Source organism: Leguminivora glycinivorella, chromosome 17 (assembly GCF_023078275.1).
Source record: "Leguminivora glycinivorella isolate SPB_JAAS2020 chromosome 17, LegGlyc_1.1, whole genome shotgun sequence".
Lineage (NCBI taxonomy): Eukaryota > Metazoa > Arthropoda > Insecta > Lepidoptera > Tortricidae > Leguminivora > Leguminivora glycinivorella.
In genome coordinates, this window is record NC_062987.1 from 442217 (window position 1) to 469406 (window position 27190).

Below are 27190 nucleotides of genomic sequence, written 5' to 3' on the forward strand. Positions count from 1 at the left end.
GTTTTTGAAAATATCCTGGAAATTTCCTAACAAAAGTACAGAGTTTATAAATATACATACAAGCTAGGCGTTATCCATATATTACGTCACAGTGTAAGGGGGGGGGGAGGGGTCATACTAAATGTGACAATCCCTGTTAAAGGGATACAAAAAAGCGTGACATAGGGGGGGGGGAGGGGTCCAAAAACCTGAAATTTGGTGTGACGTAATATGTGGATGATCCCTAACGGTAAAATATTTAATTCTTTAAAAATTGGTTTACAGCTGTGCCCTATCCAGGTATTTGTTATCGCGCGTACACATTTTTTCTGTAACAAAAATACTCTCTCAACGTCCACAGAATTACCCCACAACATAAAGCCATAAATGAGAATTGAGGACACATGTCCATGGTAGGCTGTAATCGCTGTCTCTTTAGATACACATTGTCTAAGTTTTCTTAATGCGAAGATAAAACGATCTAACCTATTACACAAAAATTCGATGTGTCCCTTCCAATTTAAGCAAGGGTCTATATTTAAACCCAGAAATTTGACAATACTAGCTTCTTGTAAAGTGACATCTTCAATTCTAATATTAAGCTTTGGGGTCGGGCCTTTCCTGCGCTAAATTGTACAAAATCCGTTTTTTCTAAGTTTATTAGTAAATCGTTGTTATTTATCCAGCGACTTATATTCGTTAAAGCTTCATTGCTGTCATCTTCATATGTACACGGATTGTCTCCTCTAATAATGATAGTTGTGTCATCCGCAAACAGTATTGATTTGTGTTTTATGGCCATTGGAAGGTCATTTATAAATAGCAAAAATAACAAAGGGCCCAGATTACTGCCTTGTGGAACTCCTGAAACAACAAGACTATCAGATGATCTATAGACTACCTTAAGGATTTGATTGTTATATTCCTCAATTTTTGTTATTTCAGTACATTGTGTCCTGTAGGATAAATATGATTTAAGCCAATTATTCGTTTGACCTCTGATTCCATAAGAATCTAATTTATCCAGCAATTTAGAATGGTCAACAAGGTCAAACGCTTTGGTCATGTCAAGAAAAATTGACATGATCGGTATTTTGTTGTTCAGGGATCCAGTTATGTCTTTCACGAAGTTGAAACATTCTAATTCTGTGTTGTAACCTTCTCGAAAGCCATATTGGTTTGGGTGCAGGATATTGTACTTGGTTAAGAAGTTAACTAATCGAACACAAAAAGCCTTCTCAAATATTTTTGATAAGATCGGAACAATGGCGATCGGTCTATAATTTCCTGGGTTGCAGTGATCTCCTTTTTTAAAAAGCGGTATTATTTTAGCTGTTTTTAGCTCTTTTGGGAAACAGCTCTGACTAAAAGATATATTTATTACATGTGCAAGCGGGCGGCTTAAGAACAATCCAATCAACTTAATCATTTCTGTTGCTCATACTCATACTTACCTATTCATTCCAAAAGTTGATTATAAACGAAATAAATATAATTTAGAATAGAATAAAACTATATTTTAAATGAAAAAAAGACTGCCACACTATGTTGAATACTACCTAGTCTACCTACGTAAAAAAACACGCGAACAAAAAATAATATTAACTAAGCTTCTAGTTTGTACCTAATAGGTACCATAGAACACTAAATTTGATAAAATGGCCAGTGTGTCTATGTCTACCGCAATAAAAGTCTGTATAACTAGGTAGGTAATTAATTTTTCTTTCATTTATTGTCTTAACAGTTAACATTCAGTCATACAGTTTTATTAATTCATCGTTTTAGATGAAATTAAAAGCATTTTGTGACGAATTATATACATGAAGATGAGTATGAGTATAAATTAAATTTAATGTTAATATCGACTCCATGGTTCTCTAACGTCTTACCATGCTACGAGATATCCTAACCCTGCTAATAACATTAACGTTGTCCATGCCAATGTTACGGTTCTCACATCACCATCAATCAATCATTTCATTTCAATCAAAACGAGGTTTCCCGTAAATACGTAAAACTTCTTACCTACGGCGTTTACAGCTTCTGAAATGTTTAAAACAATAACTAATACCTATCTTGCTTGCTACGGTCTCACAGTCTTGTTAAATTACATACAATGTTGTCTGAAAATCTCTTTCATGCTTTGAGAAAATATTTACTGCTCAAGACACGAGTAAAAGATTACAAGCGCTCGCCGCTTTGGATACAAGCGGGTTTTAGAAAATACCAAGCCGATGTAGTTACTCTATGATGCTTAAGAGGCAACAGGAGCGAAAATGCTATAACCTAACCACAAAAACATAACATAGCTAGAACACTCCCGAGTAAGTCAGCTTTAAAAAAAAACGAAATCTAAATCGGTTCATTCGTTCGGGAGCTACGATGCCACAGACAGTTTACAATGTGGGCATGTTACATATTAGATTTGTAGAAAAAAAATTGTGCATTGAGAACAACTTAAGTTATTACGAAAAAATCTTTAAAGTCGAGGTTCCGCTCTCGACTGTTACCTCCTCCAAAACTTAATTAATTGGAACGAAATTTGACAATCTGAATAACAATCCAATTTTTTTTTGCGGCACAAGCAATTAGGCCAATTTTGAAATTTTAATAGGCATAATGTGTTGAAAAATCATTGCTCTAGCTTCAAAAATCAAGGAGGAAATAGTCGAGAGCGTTTGTATGGAAAACGGACGCCTCCTGTTGTGTCTTAAAACCTTTTATTAAGTATATAGAACAGCCAAGCGCGGATCCAGCTTCGTGCCCAGGGGGGGGTCACGTGGTCTATTTGTATGGCCAACTTAGGCTCCAGGGGGGGGTCATGACCCCCATGACCCCCCCCCTGGGATCCGCGCATGAGAACAGCGTTTTACTAAACTGAAACATACTCTACCACTACCATGAGTGTTCAATATTTTAGAATACATTGTAATGTACCCTGCTGAATGGCACAAACGCTCACGAAACGAAACGCTTGGAGATATCTATCTCTATCGCTTTTGCGTATTGGCGCGACAGAGCCGGACTACCTTTCGCGGAGTTTCGTTTTCGTTTCGCGTCGCAGAAATTCCATTCGGCTACGGCACCAGGTCAGGAAATGAATCGTTAAAGTGTGTAGAGAGAAGGGAAATGATTACTTGGAACAACACTCTTGGTTCGATAACTTTGTTTAGAACGAATCAAAAAATATTCAATTAAATAATTTGATTTGTTCCTATAGTTCTGTTGTATAGATGGCATCGCATACAGCAATCCTCTAAAGGATTAATATAGGAGGTGCAAAGCACAAATTGCTCGCGCCTAGGCAAAAGGCGCCTAGCCTTATCAGAGATAACATACACTAGGGATTTTCGTCGGGTACGACAGCGGGCGGGTGGTTTAGTGGTACCTAATGCTAACAGCGCAAGCTATTCAGCGCGTGCAAAACGCATGCGCAAGGTTTTGCTTTAATGTTCCACGTAGGGCGCACTTAACTCCCTACCTTAATGAGAAGGGAATATTGAAAATGAACCTGCGACGGGAATTGCACCTGGCTTCGTTTGTGCATAAAATTGTACACACAAAAAGGCCAGAATATTTGTACAAAAAAATTTCATGGGCAAAAGACCAACACCATTTTAATACACGCAGCAAAATATTAAATAAAGCAGTCATCCCTAGTCATAAAACAAAAGGATGTAGGGGAGGATTCAAAGTCAGTGCTGCTAAAATTTGGAATGACTTACCTCCACCTCTTCGTCTTAACATGTCCCAAACATCGTTCAAAGACAAACTGAAACCCATGTTGCTTAAAAGGCAAAATTACTAAAAATACTACCTACCAATATAATTCCATATTCAGTGTATCTAAGTATTTATTTAATTTCTTGTTAAAAATATCTTTTTTTAAGGATTTGTAAGTAATTAGTATGTAATTGAAAACTTAAATTTTGCATTCTTGTTTTTTTTTATTTTATGTAAGTACTTCGTAGTCGTCTTGTGTCACCGCCTCAAACCGGGCAGGCTGAAAATCAGCGCTGAAACCACGCCGGAAGGTGAGGCTCCAGCACATAGCTGAGACTGTCCACTTGTCACGTATACCTAGATTGTAAGTAAAATTTCCTTGTATTGTATAGGTTATAACTTTAAGATATTTCATAAGGTACAGATTGTAACGACCATGTTGTGACAATAAATCATTTATCTATCTTATCTATCTATCTATCTAATGACGTTTGCCGCGTAAGCTGAAGACCCGGATTTGATTCCCGTCGTTTTTTCTTTCGTGTATGATATCTTTTTCAATTTATAACTTTGTTTTCCCCTCACTAGCTCGGAAACACGTGTTTTGTCCTTTAATACCAGCGGGTAAAAACGCATTTTATCCACTAGTGGGTAAAGTAATTTGACCTTGAATAAAGTCAAATTAACTGCTTTAAAATTGATAAATGTAGGTGAATCTAATAGTAATAAAGATGATTTACCATCTGTGGAACTACTGGAAGCAGTGATAAACGCATTTTTTTGCGTTTTAGTTTCCTCGCTATAGTGATGGGAAAAGTTTTGTGTGACACTCGGGTGCAAATGTATTTTACTTCTCGTGTGTTAAAAAACTCACAAGTTCAGGATTCTATTCTCGAACCACTCGCTTCGCTCGTGGTTCAACTATAGAATCCTTTCACTTGCTCGTTTTTCAATTCCACACTCGGCGTTAAAATACAACTTTGCCCCCTTGTATAACAAATAACTATTAGACTACTAACGAGCTAAACATATCAAATATCCCCGGGCCTGCCCCTTAAGCTGACGGATAGCTGGGAATATTTTCGTTTTTCGCTTCAATAGTAGAAACTGTACATGTATGTCGCGCTGGTAGCCCAGCGGTAAAAGCGTGCGACTTTCAATCCTGAGGTCGCAGGTTTGAACCCCGGCTCGTACCAATGCGTTTTGCGAAACTTATGTGCGAAATGTCATTTGATATTAGCCGGTCGCTCTTCGGTGAAGGAAAACATCGTGAGGAAACCGGACTAATCACAATAATGTCTAGTTCTTAGTCTTCTACCCTTCATCAGCTTGGAAGGTCAGATGGCAGTGCATTTCGTAATTGGGATTAGTTATCAAAACGGATCCCAGGCTCTCATGAGCCGAGGTGAATGCCGGGATAACGCAAAGACGATGATGAAACTATGTAACATGATGATTAAATTATAAATATTACCACAGAATATATAATGTTGGACGGCGTACATTGTCAGGTAAAAAAAATTGCTCTTAATTAATAACACTTTTTAACAAAATGATTGTTCTATACGATTCAATTGATCAGATACTATAGCTGGATACATTATTCGCTCGTATGGAATCTAATCCACACGCGGTATCCATAAGTATCAAGAACCTTTCTCTTCTGTTAGCTTTTAGTTAGCTAATGGTTAAAAAAACACGCCGTATAACGCGAACGTTGAGCTATAAGTAATAGAGCCCACGTACCGGGCTAACGTGTCACGTAACTAGTAACGTGTAACGTGTCGTGAGCCGGGGCGCCCTTCAGCCACGGCGCACGTACAGCCGGCGGCGGCGTAGCAAATCGTTGACGTTGACGCCACGTGCCGATCGCAACGTAGTCCGGCTCTGTCGCGCCAACAAGGAGGCACACTGACATATTATCCCGCCAGGCGGCGCCTGTGCAAGTATCTAGGCATGTGCATAAATTAAATATAACAAGATCATACCATTCCCATACATTAAAATGCGACCACCTAAGACCGCGCTTACACTCCACCACACATAGATGGCGCCGCAAAAAAATGTCTTGTAGCTTTTACTTGTAGATGGCGTTAAGTGTCACTTTTGACATAGATTTACTTCTCGGAATTGCCCCTTAATGCCAATCTACAAATAATCGGTGGCAACAAGGCATTTTTTGTGGCGCCATCTATGTGTGGTGGAGTGTAAGCGCGTTCGTAGGCGGTCGCATTTTAATGTATGGGATGGTATGATCTTGTTATATTTAATTTATGGCATGTGTGAGAAAAAACATATCATTTCTCGCTCTGGTGGCGCCATCTCAATAGGGTGGCGCCACCTCTCACAACCTTTGAGTATGCTCGTTTATAGAGCGATAAGGAAAGGTTAGGTATGATACGCTTTACAAAGCGTAAGCGATTGTGATGTTGCCTAGGTACGAGTACCATGCGTCGTTCGCAAGTAACGCGTAATGTCAAATTATGTACATTGAATTTTGTATCTCGAACATTCTAGTGATCCGGTAGTGGTTCGGAGTGATCCGCGCCGGACTAATTTGTAAGAAGTTCAGGGAGCGTTTTAGAGTGGCGACATTCAGCTTCATACAAATTAGTCGGTCGGACGGTCCGCCTGACACTAAAACCAGCCTTTATCATCATCATCATCATCATCATATCAGCCGAAAGACGTCCACTGCTGGACATAGGCCTCCCCCAAAGATTGCCACAATGACCTGTCCTGCGCCACCCGCATCCAGCGGACTCCTGCGACCTTCACCAGGTCATCAGTCCACCTTGTTAGGGGCCTACCCACGGTTCGCCTTCCGGTACGCGGTCGCCACTCGAGAACCTTTCCGCCCCAACGGCCATCGGTTCTACGTGCAATGTGCCCCACCCACTGCCACTTAAGTTTAGCGATTCGGAGGGCTATATTTCAGAGGCGGCTCGCGGCTGTAATTTGTGGGTGTTCACTCAAATAATCATCGTAAGGCCCAGGGTCCTACATGTATGTAGTAACATAAGCAACACTGTTTACTGTGTATTTGTAATTCCTATTACAACGGCATAAAGTCTAGTGTTCCTGTTTGTACTTATTCAATGTGATTAAATTTAAATCATATTAAATTGGCTCAGAGATGCATTTATTTTCTTTCCTTCAATTTTCCAACAAATGCCTGAACTATAAGTTAAAATTTCAATGAAAAATATTCTTTATTTAGTTTATATAGCTGCCCAGCTTCAGGGTTAATAACAGTAAAACATAAAAATGAATAGACGAAAACTGCAGTTCATTCAGTAAATTAATGCGGGATTGTGAATGTTTTTTTTATTTTCATCGAAAGATGTGATAAGTCACTGACGCCGGTATCGGTCCATGCAGACTCACCACCTCCGCCGTCCGCGCCCGCTCCAAATAAAAGACATGGAAAGCAAAACAGTTTGTCACTTTTTTCACATCCACATAACCACGGTGTTTTTTCATACTGTTCCGTTTTAAAAACACGTGTAAAAGTTTTGGTTTTTGAAAAACATATTTGCGTAAGTTTAAGGTCGGTCCTTTAGCTTCTAATTCTAATTGCGTTGCAAAAGATTTTTCACACTCTTTTATAAATGTCACATTGTATCCATCCATTCTCACACACTTGCAATAAAAACAATTTAATTATGCGGTTTCAAAATAAGGCAAAATTGTATTCCCGCGCGTGCCTTAAAACTTGTTTATCTAGTGTTTACTAACAATTAACAAAATAGCGCGCGAAATACGCGGGTCGCGGATGACCGCGACGAATTTCGCGCCTGCGCGGTGCAACCGAGACGGTAATCAAGGACAAACGCACAGACCTATATCGAGATAGAAGGATAAAGCTTGGCGGTTGACAGGGAGACCCATCGTGTAACATTTCGCATTGATTGGTGTTCTTATTATGATTGGATTATCCTAGTTAATTATTAATGTAGTTTAGAATATTTATAATATAAGTTAGTTTAAGATTTTTGCATGGATGTATTTGTAATTTAATTTGTGTTGCATACTTTTTAATCTGTTGAATAAACAGATAAATACTTGATATCACGAATATGAATTGACTCGACAGTTTGAATTCATGGCTTATTTTTACATCGCTCGTACTCTAAGAACAAATCAATTTATTTTCATTACATACACATTATTCTAGCATTTATTTCATGTTTATAGGTCGCTCGTTTTGAACGCACGCCAAATCGAACTCGTCATATTAAAACCTCAATGGAAAACTAATTTTGACATCCAATCGTCGAGCAGACTGCCGTTCGCGGTACTAAATAGGATACTTTTTCTTTCTATCTTGATATAGCTCTGTGGTCAAACGTTCCTAGGAGCGGCGCTCCAGATTTACCTAATATTTCATACATAATCTTCTGTCTCACGCGCGGAGCTATGACTAAACTTCTCTTTCGCTCTTACTGAATTTCGTATTAGAGAATGTACTGAATATTTCTCCATAGGAGCGCAATTCGAAGCGCTCCGTTGAGCGCGGTGCGTATGAAATTGTATAAGAAGGGAATTGGCGGATTATAATATAGACTGTTTAATGAACTTTTAAGAAATATAAGTAAGTAATTGTTTGATTGGACTTTTTTGCGATAGTTTTTATATAGTATAATACATTAATTTGAGGTACCATAATTGATGTATTACTATAGTTTAATTGTGATTATTTTTGGGAGTGCACCGCACAAGCGCTCTTTAGGGCAAGCCGCTACTGCTATATTTACTTTGGTTGTGTTGCGGATGGTCTCATTTCTGATACGATCTCGCAAAGAGACTCCTAGCATAGCCCTCTCCATTGCCCTTTGGGTGACCTTGAGCTTTCTTATGAGGCTCATTGTAAGCGACCACGTTTCAGTACCGTATGTCATCACTGGCAACACACACTGATCAAACACTTTCGTCTTCAGACACTGCGGAATATTGGACGAAAAGACGTATCGTAGCTTCCCGAACGCTGCCCAACCGAGTCGGATTCGACGATTAACCTCTTTCTCGAAGTTGGACCTACCTAATTGGATAACTTGTCCTAGGTATATATAATCGTCTACAACTTCGAGTGTAAAGCCTCCAATTGTAACGGGAATTGGTGCTACATGGGCATTGGAGATGATTTTTGTCTTATCCATGTTCATCTTAAGACCAACTCGCATGGAGGCTCTATTGAGGTCATCAAGCATCGTACTCAAGCCAGCCTTTATCAAGCTGTATTATTTAACATGAGTTATTTATAATACACTAGCGACCTGCTTTGACTCCGCACAGGGAGTAAATCATCAATTGGTAGGTAGTGTATTTTCCAAAAAAAAATAATTATATTTGATTTTTTTATAGAACTTTGACAGACAGACAATTTTGCCACACATTTGTGTTATAATATCTTAATGGCTTGGGCTACTTACGTTTTCGATTACAAAAGCCAAAATGATCTTTTCGACTTCATTAGCAAATATCGTCATATTTCAGCAAACTCACAAAAATAATTTTCTTAAATTTTAACAAAGTAAAAATACATAAACTAAAAAATTATACGCCTTGGGGTTTCCTATATAGCGGCATCTACGAGCATTTTCAGAATTTGGGACCCCCAATTAGCGTAAGTTGTTAATAAAAAATAACTCACTGTCAGAAAACTGACAGCGAGTTAATTTTTGTTAATAACTTACGCAAATTGGGGTGTCCCAAGTTCTGAAAATGCCCCTCTATGTACTTGTAAGAAATAATCTTGACAAACACCGGAGTTTTTATTGAGATTACAATAAAAAACACTTTTAATAAAAGAAGTAAAAACTAATTTACTACTAACCTAAAAGAATAGATAACAATAATCTTATTTTTTTACCGAGTGTCTTTATTAAAACCGAAACAAATATTAAGTATAATTATCTAAAGTTAAGAAACCGGTTAAGTGCGAGTCGGACACGCTCACCGAGGGTTCCGTACAAACTTTCAATAGTTGAATCATCAAAATGTTATTCATAGAACTCTACAGATTTGACTAAATCCCTCAAGACTCTATTTCCCACATAACAAGTAATATTTTAATATACAATTTTATTGTTAGAGTCTGGCTAGTGAAAGTTGAGCCCGAAAAAACGTGGCAATTTCAAAAAAATTGGAGCTGGCAACACATTGATAACGTGGTTTCTTTTATTATTATTGCTAATTAGTTTACAGCACTTACTTTACTAATTTTTATGGTGTTATTCATTATTATTTATAGATTTCGCTGTTAACTTCTACCGAAATTCGTTAAAGTGACAGTCCCACTGACAGATGACAATCGATGATGTGACATCCAGAGTTGCTGTTTTAAAAAAATACCGGGTTCAAATTTCATTAGCCAGACTCTAGACAGCGTCCAAATAAAATCAAGACTATTCGACTTCAATAGTTTACGACTTACGACATGTCGCGAGGACGCTCCTGAACCGACCTCATTTTATCAGGAAAAACGCGATGTAGGAAATGAGCGTTCAACGTACAGCGACATCTATCGGCAAATTGAGTAAACTAATGTGCGCGAGCTAGTATGGAAGATGATTTTTATGGAATAATTGATTATTGCGTGAACCGATTTTAACCATTTTGCCTCTATTTGAAAGCAGGTAATTTTATTGTAATTTTGTTAAAAAATACAGGTACAATAAACACCCGCAAGGGTGTTGTAATTGAGAATGTAAATCTGAAAGGATTTTTATAAATAAAAAAAAAGTTTTCAAGATACGTGTACGATTTTATTTTTCCTGTAGTATTCATTATAATAGCCATGTTTGGTGAAAATTTCGTAAATTTATGTTGGTAAACTTCGGAGATAAAGGGGGGGGGACGGAATTTTTTTTACATTTTCCTTCATAATAAAAAAACCACAACAAAAAAATTATAAAATATTTTTGATATGTACAATTTGAGCTCTTTCTAACGATACCCCACATTGACCTAGTTACTTGACATTTACAATTTGCCCCCCTTTCATATTGGCCATTTTGTATAGTTAATATTAATAAATAAATAAATAAAAAGTTGATTTTGTAGAGGTTAACAATTTTCATAACTATTCCAAATTTCAAGTAGATAGCATAAGTAGTTCTCGAGATATTTAGAAATGTGACAGACGGACAGACGGACAGAGTGGATGGTTCCTTTTGTACCTTTTTGGTACGGAACACTAAAAAAGTCGCATTTTCCGAAAATTACCTTCACACTTTACTCTATTTATATTTTTCATCACATTATATTTACATCTTAACCGATAAACGGCGTAAGATTTCACGATAAAAAATGGCATAATAAACTGTTAAATTCTGGAGCTAAGTAAGTACATAGTACATCAAACGGCTGGGGAAATCCGTCTCCAATTGAAAAGTCTTTGTGGGTCGGATGCATAAACCTTGAGCTACTGGAAGAACCTGCATAGCCACAAGAATGTTCTAGGCTTTCGCTAGGTGGTTCGATCAAGGGTCAGATTAGTAATGCACAGAAGAGAAGTTGCCAAAATAGCAAGTGTTCTGATGGGAAGTTCTAGATATGGTTCTGATTCTGACAGCCCTGACCACCGGCATCTTGAGCAAGCCCCATTTTTTTTGTAATGTTTTTATACGTTTTTATTGTTTTGTATGTGGTTTGGTATTTTACTTTCAAATTTATTGTCAAATTAATGTTTTACAATTATTACAGAAAATAGGTAGGTACAAATAGAAATAGCCTAAAAATAAAACTTAATTAAATCTAAAAACCTAAATACATAACCCTAAAACTAAAAATGGTAGAATAAATTATATTTAACAAACACATTTAACCGCATCATCAGTCAAACAACCCACTGCATTTCCGCGCTGGACCGCGATCGATAACCTCTGCACCAGGAATGACCCGGAGCGGGGATCGAGCCTCCTCTCCCTCAGCCGACTCCCAAGCTCCAGAAAGAAGGCCCGAGCCTCCGAGCACCAACACCCAGTGGTCTCCACCGCGAGTGGAACAAACAAGTAACCCCCCAAGCACGAATATTTATCGCGTTTTTTAATAGCAGCCGTCTCAGCAGCTGCCCCCGCTAAATTCACCGTGCGAGTGACATGGGAAGCAGCAAAAGTGCTGACGCATGTGGCGTCCCATAGCAGGCACTTTCCTTTCTCCCACGGCACTAAGGTCAATCCATCCGGCCTCTTGCCATCCGACCGACTAAGCCCCGGAGGCTCGAGCACACAAGGCACATTTGCAGAGACGAGCGCCCTTCGAATTATGTCGTTCAGGGCATGATGGCGAGGAAACCTTCCAGCACATCGACAACAACTCAAAGCGTGGTGACCATTGCTCTCCACCATGGTGCCGCAAATGCATAAATGGGGCACACAAACATCGCAGCCCAAGCGAAGAGCAACAGCCACCCGCAACGAATCATTGTCGAGAAGCGTGCCAAAATGAGGGGAAGGAAGCGCCTGCAACCACGCCCCAGACTCCGGTCTCGACCCCGCAAGAAGCATTGCCCTATCCACACCCACAGACCGACCCAACAGGCCCTCAAAAATCCGCTTACGTATTTTACTTGTATAACATAACGAACCAAACCAGAATATAAAATGAATAAATGCGGTTATAAAACTAAATTTTTGTGTACTTATGTGCTCCCAACCCAACTGCGCCACGGCGGCCTCCGGCCAAGGTGTGAATTTTTCCATTTTTCCTTTAATTTAAAAATATGTAATATCGCTCGCAGACGTTTCTGCATGATAAAAAACAAATCAAAAATTTTGTGCTTCGGCTATCGCGGTAGACACGTATAATAAATACCTAGAAAGTCTTAAGCAATTAAGAAAGCTAAAGTATGTGTGTGGTGTTATACTTTATCTTACATAACATATACTTACTATATTTTCGCTAGATCATTTTAAAGTTAGATTTTTATAGAATTTGTATAATGAACACAATTGGATTCAGAGATACACAAAATATTATTTTTACATGTCTTTTCCATTGCGTTATATCTTCGAAGATTAGTGCAAGTCTCAGAGGCTCTGCCCTTATACCTACTTAATAACTATTCGCTTTCTTTTTAGTTTAAGAGCTTTAGGTCTGCTCAAGTGGGAGTGGAAAAAGGAATCTTAGACATCGCGAGCTTGAATTGTATAATCTCGCTAAAGGAATGTGTATTTCGTAAAAAATAGTTATATTACCAGCACTTGAGAAGATTTTGGTCTTTTGTATCCTGTCCTGTTGCGATGTTCTCTCGGCTGAGCTGTTCACCCTATAATTTGACATGTTTGACATGTCCACAACAGCTCATGCTACCCGACACCGGTCATCATAAAGGCGTGAAGTAATAGTATTGATCCCTACAGGATATTAGTGGAGGGATCATATGGGGAAGTTAAGGCCGTGCCACTTTTGCTTACTAAAGCACCGTTATGGTCACTGCAATTCATATTTTAAACAAGATCTCGGTTGAAAACTTGAAATTGATCCCTTCAGCTGTTCTCTTACCGAGTTCACAGAGGCCACTTACAAACATTTATGTGTAATTTACACAATTGAAATTATATTTACTAGATAATGTATAGTTAATGTAAAAATATTCCTAGTTTATTTAGATAAGAAATGTGTATTATTTTAGTAACTTTATATTATATTCAACTTGACATTGAATTTTGTGATAATTAATAAATAATAATGTATTTTTAGTGTTACGGTGACTAGTATTATTATTTTTAATTGTAATTTCATTGATTTTCGAATTGTGTTGTAATTATTGTATTGATATCACTTTTCTGATCATTACTATTATTATTTATTTTTTAATGTACAAAATGGCATCAAGTTCCTTAGATCAAATTAGACATCATTTTATTGGAATTTTATTTGAAAGATTGTATTTTTATTTTTTTATTTTTTACATAATTGTAACAGTGTTTGACGGTGTATGATTAGTACCAATAAATGTATCTATCTATCTATCTATCTATCTATCTATAAGCGCTTTATTTAACATTGTTACGCTTATACTAAAATAAATGAAATGAAATTAAATATGTTTTAGACAACTATTAAAGGAACAACGACATATGAGCTACCGAAGCTTAGGTAATCGGTGCGTGTCTTTATGTATGGAGGTAGTATCCCTTTTTACTATGGCCACATTTGTAGAATAGTACATTACTCGGGACGAGTGAAAAAATGACATTATCGCACGTGTAACGAACGACGTTTTTTAATACGATCAACAATTCGAACTTTTGTTTCGCATTGGAATTGACTCAGTTTTTGGCAATAAGGCATATCTTGAAGCATTTAAACTTGCGTAACTAGGTCTTATATCAGAAATGATGGATCCAACACAATTGACATATTTTATTGTGTGCCATAAAGACATAATTTAATTTAAGCCTAAGGACATTTTAATTCAATAGATCTATTTATGCAACAATGTAATACAATAAAATTAACATTGTCAAGACAATCCGCTAATTGAAGTGTAAATTGAAAACGTAATAAATACAAAAGTTTTGGCAAAGAATATCTTTTTGTACCTTTTGGCCTAGAAACTCTAGGTCCATGGGGTCCCAGCGCGAACAAGTTGTTCACAGAAATCGCGAAGCGTCTGGTTGAGGTAACTGGTGACCGAAGAGCTGGCGACTTCCGCGCACAACGTATCAGCATTGCGAGACAGCGAGGAAATGTCGCCAGTATCCTTGGTACAATACCTCAAGGGCCTATTTTAGACATTAGCTAGCTTTTAAGTTTAGTCTTAGTTTCTCATATAATTATGTAAAATATATGTTCATGTAAATAAAGAGTTGATATTTAATAAAAGTGTAAATCCGTCAAATTAATATCGATACATTAAGCGTATTATCAATCACACGCCAAATAGCCAAAACACGAGCACTTTTGAGCAAAAGTATTAAAAAACAGTATAAGTTTGTAGGTAGGAGAGTGGGTAAGGTATTTATAAATTCAATAAATTACAGAATTTGAATGGCACCAGCCGTTTTCGACCGATTTCCCCATTAATTGATTTATGCTGAAACGTTAAACTGAAAATTTGTTAATATTTAATATTACGGTTTTATTAATCGTAGCTCAAAATAAAAACAATTTCTGAATTCTAAGTAGTTTCCAGGAAACGAATTAATTTCACTGTGTTAAAATTGTAAATAACGTGATTTATTTATTGTTTGTTGTAGCTTATTTTCGTATTTATCTTGCTAATGCAAACAATGCTATTTTTATTATTGAATTAACATTAACAATTTATTGCACAACCAAAGAAACATGTACAAATGGCGGACTAATGCCAAAAGGCGTTCATTACCAGTCAACCATTGGGTTAAACAGAGACATACTCGTATATGTTGGTCCAGGAGAAATAATAGCTAGCAGAGACAAATATAATCGTGACATCAAACATCACAAAACTAAGGTTGAGTCCTGTACTAATGTAAATGAAAATAAAACCGTAGTGACTACGACATTATACAGGATGTACTTAGAAAGGGCAGCTTTCAGATTTTGTGCTGTTAGCAAAACTTGAACCTTCTCTGCATTGAAAATTAATGAAGATTGGCGTTTACAGATTTTTGTGAAAACATTCTGAAAAGGCAAGAGGAATAATTAGTACCTACAGCCTGTGTTATCCCTATCCAGGTATATAATAATATAAATAATAATATGCAGAAGGCGGTGATCTTGGACACAGCGCGGATTGTCCGGCGGTTCCTCTCTCTACAGCCCTAACCACTGGCATGTGTTTTTTGTATTTTACTTTTATATTCATATTATAAACAACATAACTTAAGACAAAAGATGATAAGTGCCACTTACACCAACCGCTTAATTCCAGGTTAGTGATGGGCTGTCAACTGTCAAATCCCTTATAAAATGGTGGGTGAACCTCGGGTTAACCCTCCATTTTCGGTGGTGCAAGTGACCCTTAAGGAGATAAATAATAAATGGCTCATATGACAAGTAAACTGTATAAATCATTCTGTGCGAGTTAATGTGTTAATGAGTCACTACGTGACTTGGCTCAATTAAAAATGGTATTTTTTTTTAAGAAGTGTAACGCTATAACGATATTTCAATTTCAATATATGTCGCTACAATTGACCTATTGTGGTGTAAAATTTCGCTGGCCTACTATGGTCGAGGTCTTGGTGGCAGGAAACACTCACAACAAACCTATTTTAGGTATAATCGCAACAGGAAAAGCTTCACCTTTGTACTACTTATTATTTTCAGTCAGAATCGAATTATCCGATGAACTACAGTATGGGGTTCTTCAAAAAAGAAGAGTACCCTACCCTACTGCAAAAAGTGCAGAGAAGTGCAAAAAACAACCCACACCAATGTAGTTATTTGTCTTCCCACTTACGTGTGTGGAGCTCCTATATATAACTATGTAATCGAGACTTTCGGAAAAGCGTTAATACAGGATGTGCAAAGGGACTACTATTGCCATATCTTTGATACAAACTTAGAATTATCACTTGACATGTTCTCCAATTACTCTGGCAAAATTAATAAATATGGTGTAAGAAATGTGTTCGTAAATTTAAAAAGCTACCTGATTGACATCCAAACATGTTTGGAAGAAAGTCAGATATCTCAAAGCCAGCATTCCTTTCGTTGCAAATTGTTCTTATGAAACTAATAATAACAATTGTAATTTTTCTAAACTTTACGTTATGCATCAAAATATCGCCGGGTTACTGAATAAAATAGATAATATTAATATAGCCTTAAACGAACTTGAAACTGAAATGTGTACGTCGGTGGACGTCGTATGCCTCACTGAACACTTTATCAAAAGTGGAGAAGAAGAAAATGTAATACTTCGAGGATACACGTTAGCCGATATATATTGCCGCAGCCATAGTCGTCGTGGTGGCACATGTATTCTTATAAAAAATGGAGTTAGCTTTAAGGTACTAGATTGGATAAAGGGGCTAAGCATTGAAAGTGTATTTGAGTGTTGTGGTGTGATGCTCCAAGATTTGCAATGTATAGTTGTGTGTGTCTATCGAACTCCAGCAGCGGATATAGGCTTGTTCTTTCAAAAACTAGACGACTTGTTATTTAGAATTTCTAGAAACCATGCTCAAAAAATCTTCTTGTGTGGTGATTTTAACATTGACCGTCTCAAGCAAAACCCGACAAGCCTGGAATTCGAAAGAATACTACAGGAATATAATTTCTACCTCCAAGTCAACTGTCCTACTAGAGTAACTCTTAACACTAGCACTTGTATTGATAATATCGCTACCAACTTCAAAATTAAACAGCAAAAAGTGCAAGTACTTCCTCTTAAACTATCAGATCATACTGCCCAACTAATTGGTATAGGTATTGAACGGAAAAAAGCAGCAGTTAGTTGGTATAGTTGGAAACGCGACATGTGCCAATATAACAAAAATAAATTTAGAGAATGTATTAGTAACTTATCGTTCTCAGAAACGTATACTACAGACGAGACCAATGAAGCATTTACTAAATTCCATGATCTAATTGTTTTGTTTTTCGATCTCTGTTTTCCACTTTCTGAGTTAAAGAAAGTATTATTAATAAGCCAAAATGGATCACAACAGGCATAAAAATCTCAAGCCAAAACAAAAGACAATTATATCTTAAATATATACGCACACGAAATGGAAACCTAATAAATAGTTACCATGGATATACGAAGATCCTTAAAAAATGTGTCCAAACATCACAAAGAATCACAAATGCTACATACGTTAGAAAGTCTGATAATGTAACCAAAGCCACTTGGAATGTGTTAAAGAATAATACTGTTGATAAGCAAATAAGCAAAAGCGTGGGCATAATTCACCAGAGCGACCTGGTTATTAGGAACCCAACTCAAATCGCAAACGCATTTAATGACAAATTCGTAGATGAGGCTAATGAATCTGCAGAGACCCCGAAAATAAATTGCCGCGGAACTGTTCGAGTTGCACATTCTATTTTCTTAGAGCCTGTGAGCCCTATGGAAATTTTTAAAATCATTAAATCACTACGAAATACTAGGTCTACTGGCTATGACAATATCCCGACGTCATTAATAAAAGAAAATGCAGATATTCTTGTTTATCCTCTTTATCACATCGTAAATTTATCAATAAAAGACGGGGTATTTCCGGAAAACCTAAAAACTACCGTAACGAAACCAATTTTCAAAAAAGGCGATAAAAAAATATTGATAATTACCGTCCTATTGCTCTGATTCCTATATTTTCCAAAATTTTTGAAAGAGTTATTTACAGTAGAATGATAAACTTTCTTGAAAAAAATAATGTAATCTCAGATGTTCAGTATGGATTTAGGGCAAAAAAATCCACGACACATGCTATATTTGACCTTGTTAATACTGTAGCCAAATGTAGAGATCAAAGAACTCCAGTATCAACGATCTTTTTAGACATGTCAAAAGCTTTTGACAGAATCAGTCATAATTTACTACTAAAAAAAATTTACAATTATGGTATTAGAGGAAATTGTTACCTGTGGCTGAAGTCATATCTTGAGAATAGAACGCAATATACGGAAGTAGTATCTTACTCTGACATTACAAGGTCACTAGAAATATACAGATCAAATCTAAGGAGCATTAAAACAGGCGTGCCACAAGGCAGTATTTTGGGACCACTTTTATTCATACTGTATATAAATGATTTACCTAAAGTTACGGATCAGAAGATGGTCCTTTTTGCTGACGATTGTTCTATTATCATTCAAGGAGGCACGGAGGAAGAGCATAATAGAGTAGCAAATAGTGCTTTTCATGATGTCATGCAATGGCTAAAAGCGAATAAATTGAAGGTTAATGTTACAAAAACAAAATATATGCAGTTTTATGCTCCACAAGGTACGCCTCCTAACGTTAACGTTAGGTATGAAGGCATTGAAATAGAAAATGTAAAAACGATAAAATTCCTAGGAATAGTACTTGATTGTCATACAACATGGAACGCGCATTCCGAACACATATTAAATAAGCTTAGTAAGTTCGTGTATCCCCTTAGAAGACTCAAAGAAGTATCTTCAGAGAAAACGGCACTTCTAGCTTATCACTCTTACGTCATGTCGAATCTTCGATATGGACTTGTGATATGGGGAAACTCATCCAACAGGGATACTGTGTTTAGGCGTCAGAAGCGATGTCTTAGATCCATATACGGATTAAGACAAAGAGATTCGTGTAGGCCACTTTTTAAAAATCTAAAATTGTTAACTTTGCCGTGCCTGTATATTAGCGAAGTTTCCATATTTGTTAAAGCCAATAGTCACCTTTTTGAACTCAAACAACCCAGGCTTAGGCTGCAAGCCAAGTATGGATTGGATAAAATTTGCCCAAAACATAAATCAGCAACGTACAAAAATAGTGTCACGGCAATGGGTGTCAAAATTTTTAATCATCTTCCTTATGATTTAAAGAAGTTACCACTGGAGGCTTTCAAGAAGAAAATGTATGCTTGGCTAACAGATATGTGTTTCTATAGTCTTAACGAATATTTCACAAGTACTCATAATTAATTTAAGTTTGTATTTTGTCCTGCATGATAAGATGTGTACCTAACTATTGTATACCTTACACTGGTAGAAAATGGAGATACCTACTATGTAATACGACCATCTGTATAACCTGTTTTCATACAATAAATACATTTTACTTTACTTTACTTTACTACTATTTTATTTACACTAATGCCTGCTCTGCATAAAAAAACTTCCTCCTATAATTGGTGGAAGCCTGGTAGTACTTATGGGACGGAAATGCCTTGGCCTCCTAGTTGGAATAGACAAAGAGACGTTACTAAGTGAACTAGGACAATCAACATGCCCCTTGATAATAATTATAATTGGATGGTGATAAGCAATAATGTGTCAACCCACAAAAACTATAAAAATGAGATTTTAATGTCATGTTATAGCTGAATTTTTAAACTTCTATTTGCAAAAATGACCTTTTCATTTTGAAAATTTTCACTATCCCAAAAGTAAAAAAATAGGTTAACACAAATCCTTTATCGTGTGTTGCCTGTTTTGCATTAATGTGTCAAGAACCTTAACTTATTATAGTAATTGGCAGAAGACATATTTAAATTACAATAATGTGTTATGAGGGTTAACTCAACGATTTTTTTACACTTGACTCATTCTTGCAATACGCAAAAAATTACATAGTTACCCACTATGAGACTTGAATGATTATTGCAAAATGATATTTTATTCGTTTTTTTATGCTACGACCCGTGTTATAAAACATAAATCATTATTGTTAAATTATATTCGGGTCATAAATTGTTCGTTTTTGGTGTAAGTACAACTGTTCATATTAATTTATGTTTGAATAAGTTATGACTTAGTCCATTAGTATATTTTTGCACATGAATGGTAAATTCAGTACGAAATTGAACATTTTAAGTCATGAATATACATATTCGTTATTATAATTTGCAAACATTTTTTACAAGTACGTGTTTATATAAAAATCTAATATAAGCTACTATTTTTTTATAATTACTAATTACATTAAGACGTGTTAATGTATGCATAAAAATATTGTTTGATTTTTGTATACTTACTGAATGGTAGTTTATTATTTTGTTACGGATATTTTATGTTTTGTTCTTGTACAAGTCATGAGTTAATCATAATTTAAATGACTTAGTCTATATCTTAGCGTAAAAAAATATTTTGTTGTATATTTTAGATAGGTAGTTTATTTTTTTTAAAGATGATTATTTGGTTTTTGTAACGATTTTTTGTTAAAAAAGCACAGATAATTTAAATATGTGTCTAGAAATGATCATTACTCTAATAGTTAATTTATAGTATTTTATTCAACAGACGTTTAAAGGAGGTCAAGAAATATGAGTGGCGTACTTTCCACGAGTATTTTGGAGTCAGTTAAACACCATTGCATACAATACTTTTACAACGACCATGCACTTAGTTTTAATAGTTTTTTTTTAATAATTCTCGCGAAATTCACACTGTTTCCTGTATTGCAAAGGTTTGCACTGTCAGCTCAGCTGCCCAAAGCCTTCCCGCGCACGCACGCAGTATCGTTAATGCAATGCGTTGCCATGATTACAGAACCAAACAATGCGTTTTCAGTTTTTTCGATACGCACAATCCTGTAAATGACGAATAACAGTTCGGGAGCAGAAAAATCATTAAAAGGTTTGATTAATAAATAATGTATTGATTCATACATACACATACCTAATAACATAAGTGACCATGACTGATATGTTACTTAACACTTATAAAGTTAAAAATATGCATAGGTAGAGTATTTTACAACAACAGTTTATGTGCTTTAACATGTTTATTTAAGACTCATAGATATTTTTAAACAATTAGCAAAAGTGGGTTAAGTATCATAACACAGTCTTGAAAAAGTTTGACGTCGTCGAACAATTCGCAATAAAAGAAAAGGGCATTATTTCATCAAATTGAAGTTTGTTTTGAAATTAAGCTACAATAATCACTACTACTGAACGTATTATAGCTGAAAAACACAACAATCTATATAAAAACAATTTTTTTAAGAAAAACACAAAAAAATGAGAAAAAATCTTTAGACGCCATTTTCTCAAAATGGTTGGCGTGTGGGTTGACACATTGTTGCTTATCAGCATCCAATTGTACTATTACTCGTATAGTACATACAAGTAGTAGGATTTTATCTGCCTATGTCGAACTTCAAAGGGCCATAATTGTTATGTACGGAAAAACTGCTATCGGGTTTGTTTTAATTTGTCGCCAATCGTTTCAAATTTCCTTTTTTCCATACTGCTACTGATCATAACCATCCTATTTCCTGACCAATGTCCTTGTAGTAAACCGACATTTCTGTCCAGTCCCACATGCTCGCAACTTACAAATTCGCGATTAAATATTTTAAAGAGTACAAAGTTCTCAATCCCGGGCGGGATTCGTCGCAAAATCTTCTTATTCGGGTAAGAAGCTTACACAGTAAGTCTTTGACAATCGAATGCAAGCAAGATTGGGGACCGCCCTGTTAGAATTTCAACGAATTTAAATTTTCCAAGCAGTCTCTGAGTGAATTAATTTCAACGAACGTTAATCCGGACACCTCTCGATTCAAAGTAGTACATCTGCAGATACGTTGTTAAGCGAGCATTTGCATTCAACAGAGACGCTGGGGTTTATGGTGTGAAAAACGAGCAAAGGATAAAGTTAGTTTAAAACTAGAATTTAGCGGGAAACTTGCGCTGATAACGGTTATCTGTTCTATTGCTTTGTGAAATTTATTGTTCCGCAACAGCTATTCTGCGAGGATTCAAATGGGACAGATAGTGAAAAAACCTTTTTGCGCAGACCATGCCAATCTAAATCTTATTTCAATGAGACAAAGTGTTTTGAAATAGATTTTACATGGAAACTTTTTTCTTATTTTATTTGCGTTGTAGAACCTTCAATACCGAAGACCAGTGTGACTTTTTAAAACATTACTTGGTAACGTAAACATCCCGGAAAAGTACATATTCCCCTTACTAGCACGGAAATACGTGTTTTATCCTTTTAATACCAGTGGGTAGAAAAGCATTTTATCAACTAGTGGGTAAAGTAATTTGACCTTGAATATGCCTAGTTGCTGCAAATGTATTTTAATTCTCGTGTGTTGAAAAATCTACCATCCTTGTATAACAAATAACTAGGGTTACCCTCATCTGGCAGAATAATTTTGGTCAGAAAGACACTTCGCATAACATGTTTCGCAGAAAAACTTTGCAATTTTGCAGAAAACTTAGTTGGCATTACTACTACCACGCATACAACACATTTGGCAGAATATTGTTTCACAGAACATTACTTTGGTCGACTTTGATTTAGTATACTTTTATGTACCATAATAATCGTATGACATACAACAGCAGAATTATGACACGCTTTTGAAAAGGAAATACTATCCCAGAGCCCCCCGTTAGGTACGACGACGAGCGAAGCGAGGAGGAGTGTTAGGTATCTTGCATCCCCAACACATCTGATCTGACTCGCTATCAAAAAGCAAGTTGCAACTTTATGCCGCCTAAATATTATGCTTAAATCGAATCTGCGAAAGTACTATTCGACTAGAAGACTATTATGCTCATCAACATTATGCCAACGTACGATTCGGTATTATAAAAGTCTGCGAAATGATTTATGCCAAAAAAATATTCTGCGTAAGGTGTTTCTGCCAAAAGTGACTTCTGCCAAATCAAATATATGCGAAAAAAGTTTCTGCAAGATAATAGTGAACCAAATAACTATTATTGTACTGAGAAAGATAAGAGCGACCAAAACGGTTACTTACTACATAGAACCATAAGTTACATAAGTACATACATACAAAGTTTCAGTAGGTATATAGTAAATACCTATGCTTCAAGAGAGTTATATCAGATGACATAAAATTATTTAGACCCTGCTTATAAAATTTTTAGGGTTCCGTAGTCAAGTACCCTTATAGTTTCGCCATGTCTGTCCGTCCATCCGTCCGTCCGCGGATAATCTCAGTGACCGTTAGCACTAGAAAGCTGAAATTGGGTACCAATAATTATGTATATCAATCACGCCGACCATGTGGTAAAATAAAAAGTAGATTTTTTTTTATTAGGGTAGGTACCCCCCCTACACGTAAAGTGGGGAGTGTTTTTTTTTTCTTTGCAATCCTAACTTGTGATATATTGTTGGAAAGGTATTTCAAAATTAATAGGGGTTTTATTATTTTCGGAAATAATCGCTCCAAAAGCTTAAAAAAATGTGTTCCCCCCTCTAACTTTTGAACAATAAGTTGAAAGAATATGAAAAAAATCACAAAAGTGGCCGGTTTTTTTTTTACCGTAGGGTTGCCAAAAATCTTTTATCTTATCTATGGTTCGGTGGCGTTTCGCGTCGCAGAAATGACATTCGGCTACGGGGACTGTAGGCCCGTTTCGTGAGCGTTGGTGCCATTTGGCCACGTATCCTGACCTGCCAGGCCTTCTTAATTTTCTCAAGAACATTACATCGATACAAACTCTACATTATCCCAGGGTTTCATTCTGTAACGCGAAATACTAAGAACTTTCAGAAACCAATCAAATTAAATGTGAGTAGGTTACGTCGAACCCTGATTGATTAATTTTAGCTCAATTTTAATTAGAAACGGCTAATTTATTCCGGGTGTCGCAGAAACTCATGTTGTGTTGAACGTCAGAATCATTAGCGTGCCGGCTCGCAGCGACGGTTTTGGAAGCGCCCCTGCTTTGAGTTTTTTTTTCTGTAGACACAATACAGTTTGTTGGCAGTTATGTTTGCTCTTGATTGATTACTGAGTATGTACAAATTGTGTCAAGGGTTCACTATTATCTGGTAGAAACTTTAACGCATATATTTGATTCGTATAATAGTTCTTGGCATAAGTCACGTTTGGCAGAAACACCTTACGCAGAATATGCTTTGGCATAAATCATTTCGCAGATTTTTGTAATACCGAATCATCTGTTGGCATAATGTTCATAATAGTCTTCTAGTCGAACAATACGTTTGCGGATAATATTTGTGCATAATATTTGGGCGGCATAAAGTTGTAATTTGCTATTTGATAGCGAGTTGGTAGTGTTGGGAATGCAAGATACCTAACACTCCTCCTCGATTCGCTCGTCATCGTACCTAACGGTGACTCTGGGGCAGTTTTTCTTTTTTGATAGCGTGTAATAATTCTGCTAATGTAATATTATGATATAAGATTATTATGGTACATACAATTATTCTAAATCAAAGTCGACCAAAGTAATGTTCTGTAAAACAATATTCTGCCAAATGTGTCTTATGCGTGGTAGTAATAATGCCAACTAAGTTTTCTGCAAAATTACCATTGGACTGAAAGTGTTTCTACGAAACATGTTATGCGAAGTGTGTTCCGGATAGGGTTTGCAATCCGGATATTCGAATATCCGAATTATTCGAATATCCGCCAATATTTTTATCCGAAAATATTCGAATAATCCAAGTGAAATTATCCGGATAAACGGATAATTTCTATAAACATTATTTTTTATTTATAAGTAATATATTTAATAGATAGACGTCATTGAAACCAATTTCGATCAATTCTTAATACGGATAATGTTATTGCTAACAAGTTAACACCTATTTATCTTTAAAATCAAACTAATATTATTTCATTCTAGCCTTTCTAGGCAATGATTTATTTTATTTACAAAACAAAGGAAGCATTCGTGGACAAGAAGTAAGCAGAATGCCTCACCGTCACCCCACGCACTCAGTTCTTATCGAATATTCGATTAATTCTATTAATTGGATGATTTAGAAAAGCACAAAAACGTTCAATTATTATTTTTTAATATGAAAACGTTTCCCCGACCTACTTTCATTACTGCTAATAGCTAACGTGAAGTTATCTGTGAAACAGTACTTAATAAGGGAGATTGATACCTAGATTTCCTGGTCCCTTGTTTTATTGAAATTGAAATTTAGCGCCTCACTCCGAATTTAGCTGTTACCAGTTCCATAGCAATTTAGTACGCCAGAATTCCCTCCACTTCACTAAGAAATATAAGGTATTTTCCTTTTAAGTCCTAAGTTACATGCATACACAAAAATCGGTCTAATTACTATTTATACTTTGAAATCTTAGTCAATCTACTGATCAGCTTGGAAACTAAAACCCATCAAATCGCTGCCGAGTGCCGAGCAATTTGAGGCGTTTAGGATTTAAATATTTAAATAACTTCGCCTTTGTACCTCCTCCTTCTTCATCCTTCTAAATTTGATGTCTTGTATATTTTATGTTGGTGGTACAATAAAGAATTTACTTACTTATTTATCACCTCTCACCTTCCATTGGTAATTTGGTACCAGCCACTGTGCAACAAAGGTCTAAAATGATCCACACCTGGATAGGAAGTGTCTTCGTCTAATTGGTCTTCTCTTTTTGGGTTATTCTGTTTTGCACGAGTCCCTATATCTTTGCTCATTCCTGTTCTAAGACCCTAACCAGGACGCTTTTGTTTAGAGCCTACGAAGAGAGTTTTCAACTTTTTATATTAAGTATCCGATCCGGTCCAAGATGGCATCTGGTACGGGCGTAGGCATTTATGCAAATGACTACATGAGAATATAGAGGTAGTTAGACAAACCCAAGGGAAGAATATCTATATACTCGGCGACAGTCAGGCGGCACTCAAAGCCTTCACATCGCCCAGAGGTGACTCTAGACTGGTATTAAACGGCATCCAAGCTCTTAACAAGCTTGGAAGGCAAAACAAGGTGCAACTGGTATGGATACCGGGGCACGAAACTTCATTGGCAATGAAAATGCTGATGAACTTGCCAAGGCCGGATCTGAAGACAACTTCATAGGTCCGGAACCTTTTGTGGGCCTTTCACAAGGAACCATTAAAACGGCTATGAAATACCAAACAAAGACTAATCACCAAAAAGAGTGGGATGCCCTAGTAGGTCTGAAGCATTCAAAGCTCTTTATGCGGAGGGTAGACTCTGGATGGAGCAAAAAGCTAGGAAAGCTAGGAAAAAGACAACTCCAAATTATAACGGGGGTGTTCACAGGCCATTACGGGATCAAAGGAATTTTGGCCAAGATGGGACACGCTGACAACACTGATTGTCGCATATGTGGCGAAGAGGAAGAGACCGTCAGACATCTAATTTGTGAATGTCACACCCTCGCCAGACAAAGAATGAAGAACTTTGGAGCAGGCTACCTAGTACCAAAGGACTTCAGAGAGCTACCCATGAGCCTCATCATCCGATACGTGGAGATGGTCGAGAAGCTCCTGAATACCTGCCTTCAGATCTTAGGATCGAAGGGGGTAATTGCACAAAAGATCCCGATGGGTCGAAGTGTATCCGGAAGGGCCCCCGCAGATTTAAGATGAGATAAGTATCCGATCCGATATGGAGCGAAGGACCGACTCCTATACATTCTCGAAATCATTCAAGCCGCCGCCGTCTTTGATTTTTGCCTTTGACAACCTTCCTACATCCGATATCGGATCGGATTATATGCAACGCTGTATAGACCTATAACCATCATCATATCCAATGATATTGTTTCACGTTCCACTCTACACAAGCCATCCTCTCTACCATACATTTCCAAGGTAAAGGTGTTGTCAGAAAAACTTCTCCTTATACATAACACCTAACTAATCATTACAGTTTGCTGATTTACGCAAAAAATAAAAAAAATATGTAGGTAAATTTTGCATTATGGCACTCATCTATCTCAGCCGTTATCAATTCCACGCTTATACGCACCTGGAACATTAATTTTGTTCCATTTAATAAATTATCCGAAATTATCCGATTATTCGAATATTCGAATAATAAAAATTGTATTATCCGAATTATTCGAATATTAAAAACCCGTCGGATAATGCAAACTCTAGTTCCGGACTAAAATTATTCTGGCAGATGAGGGTAA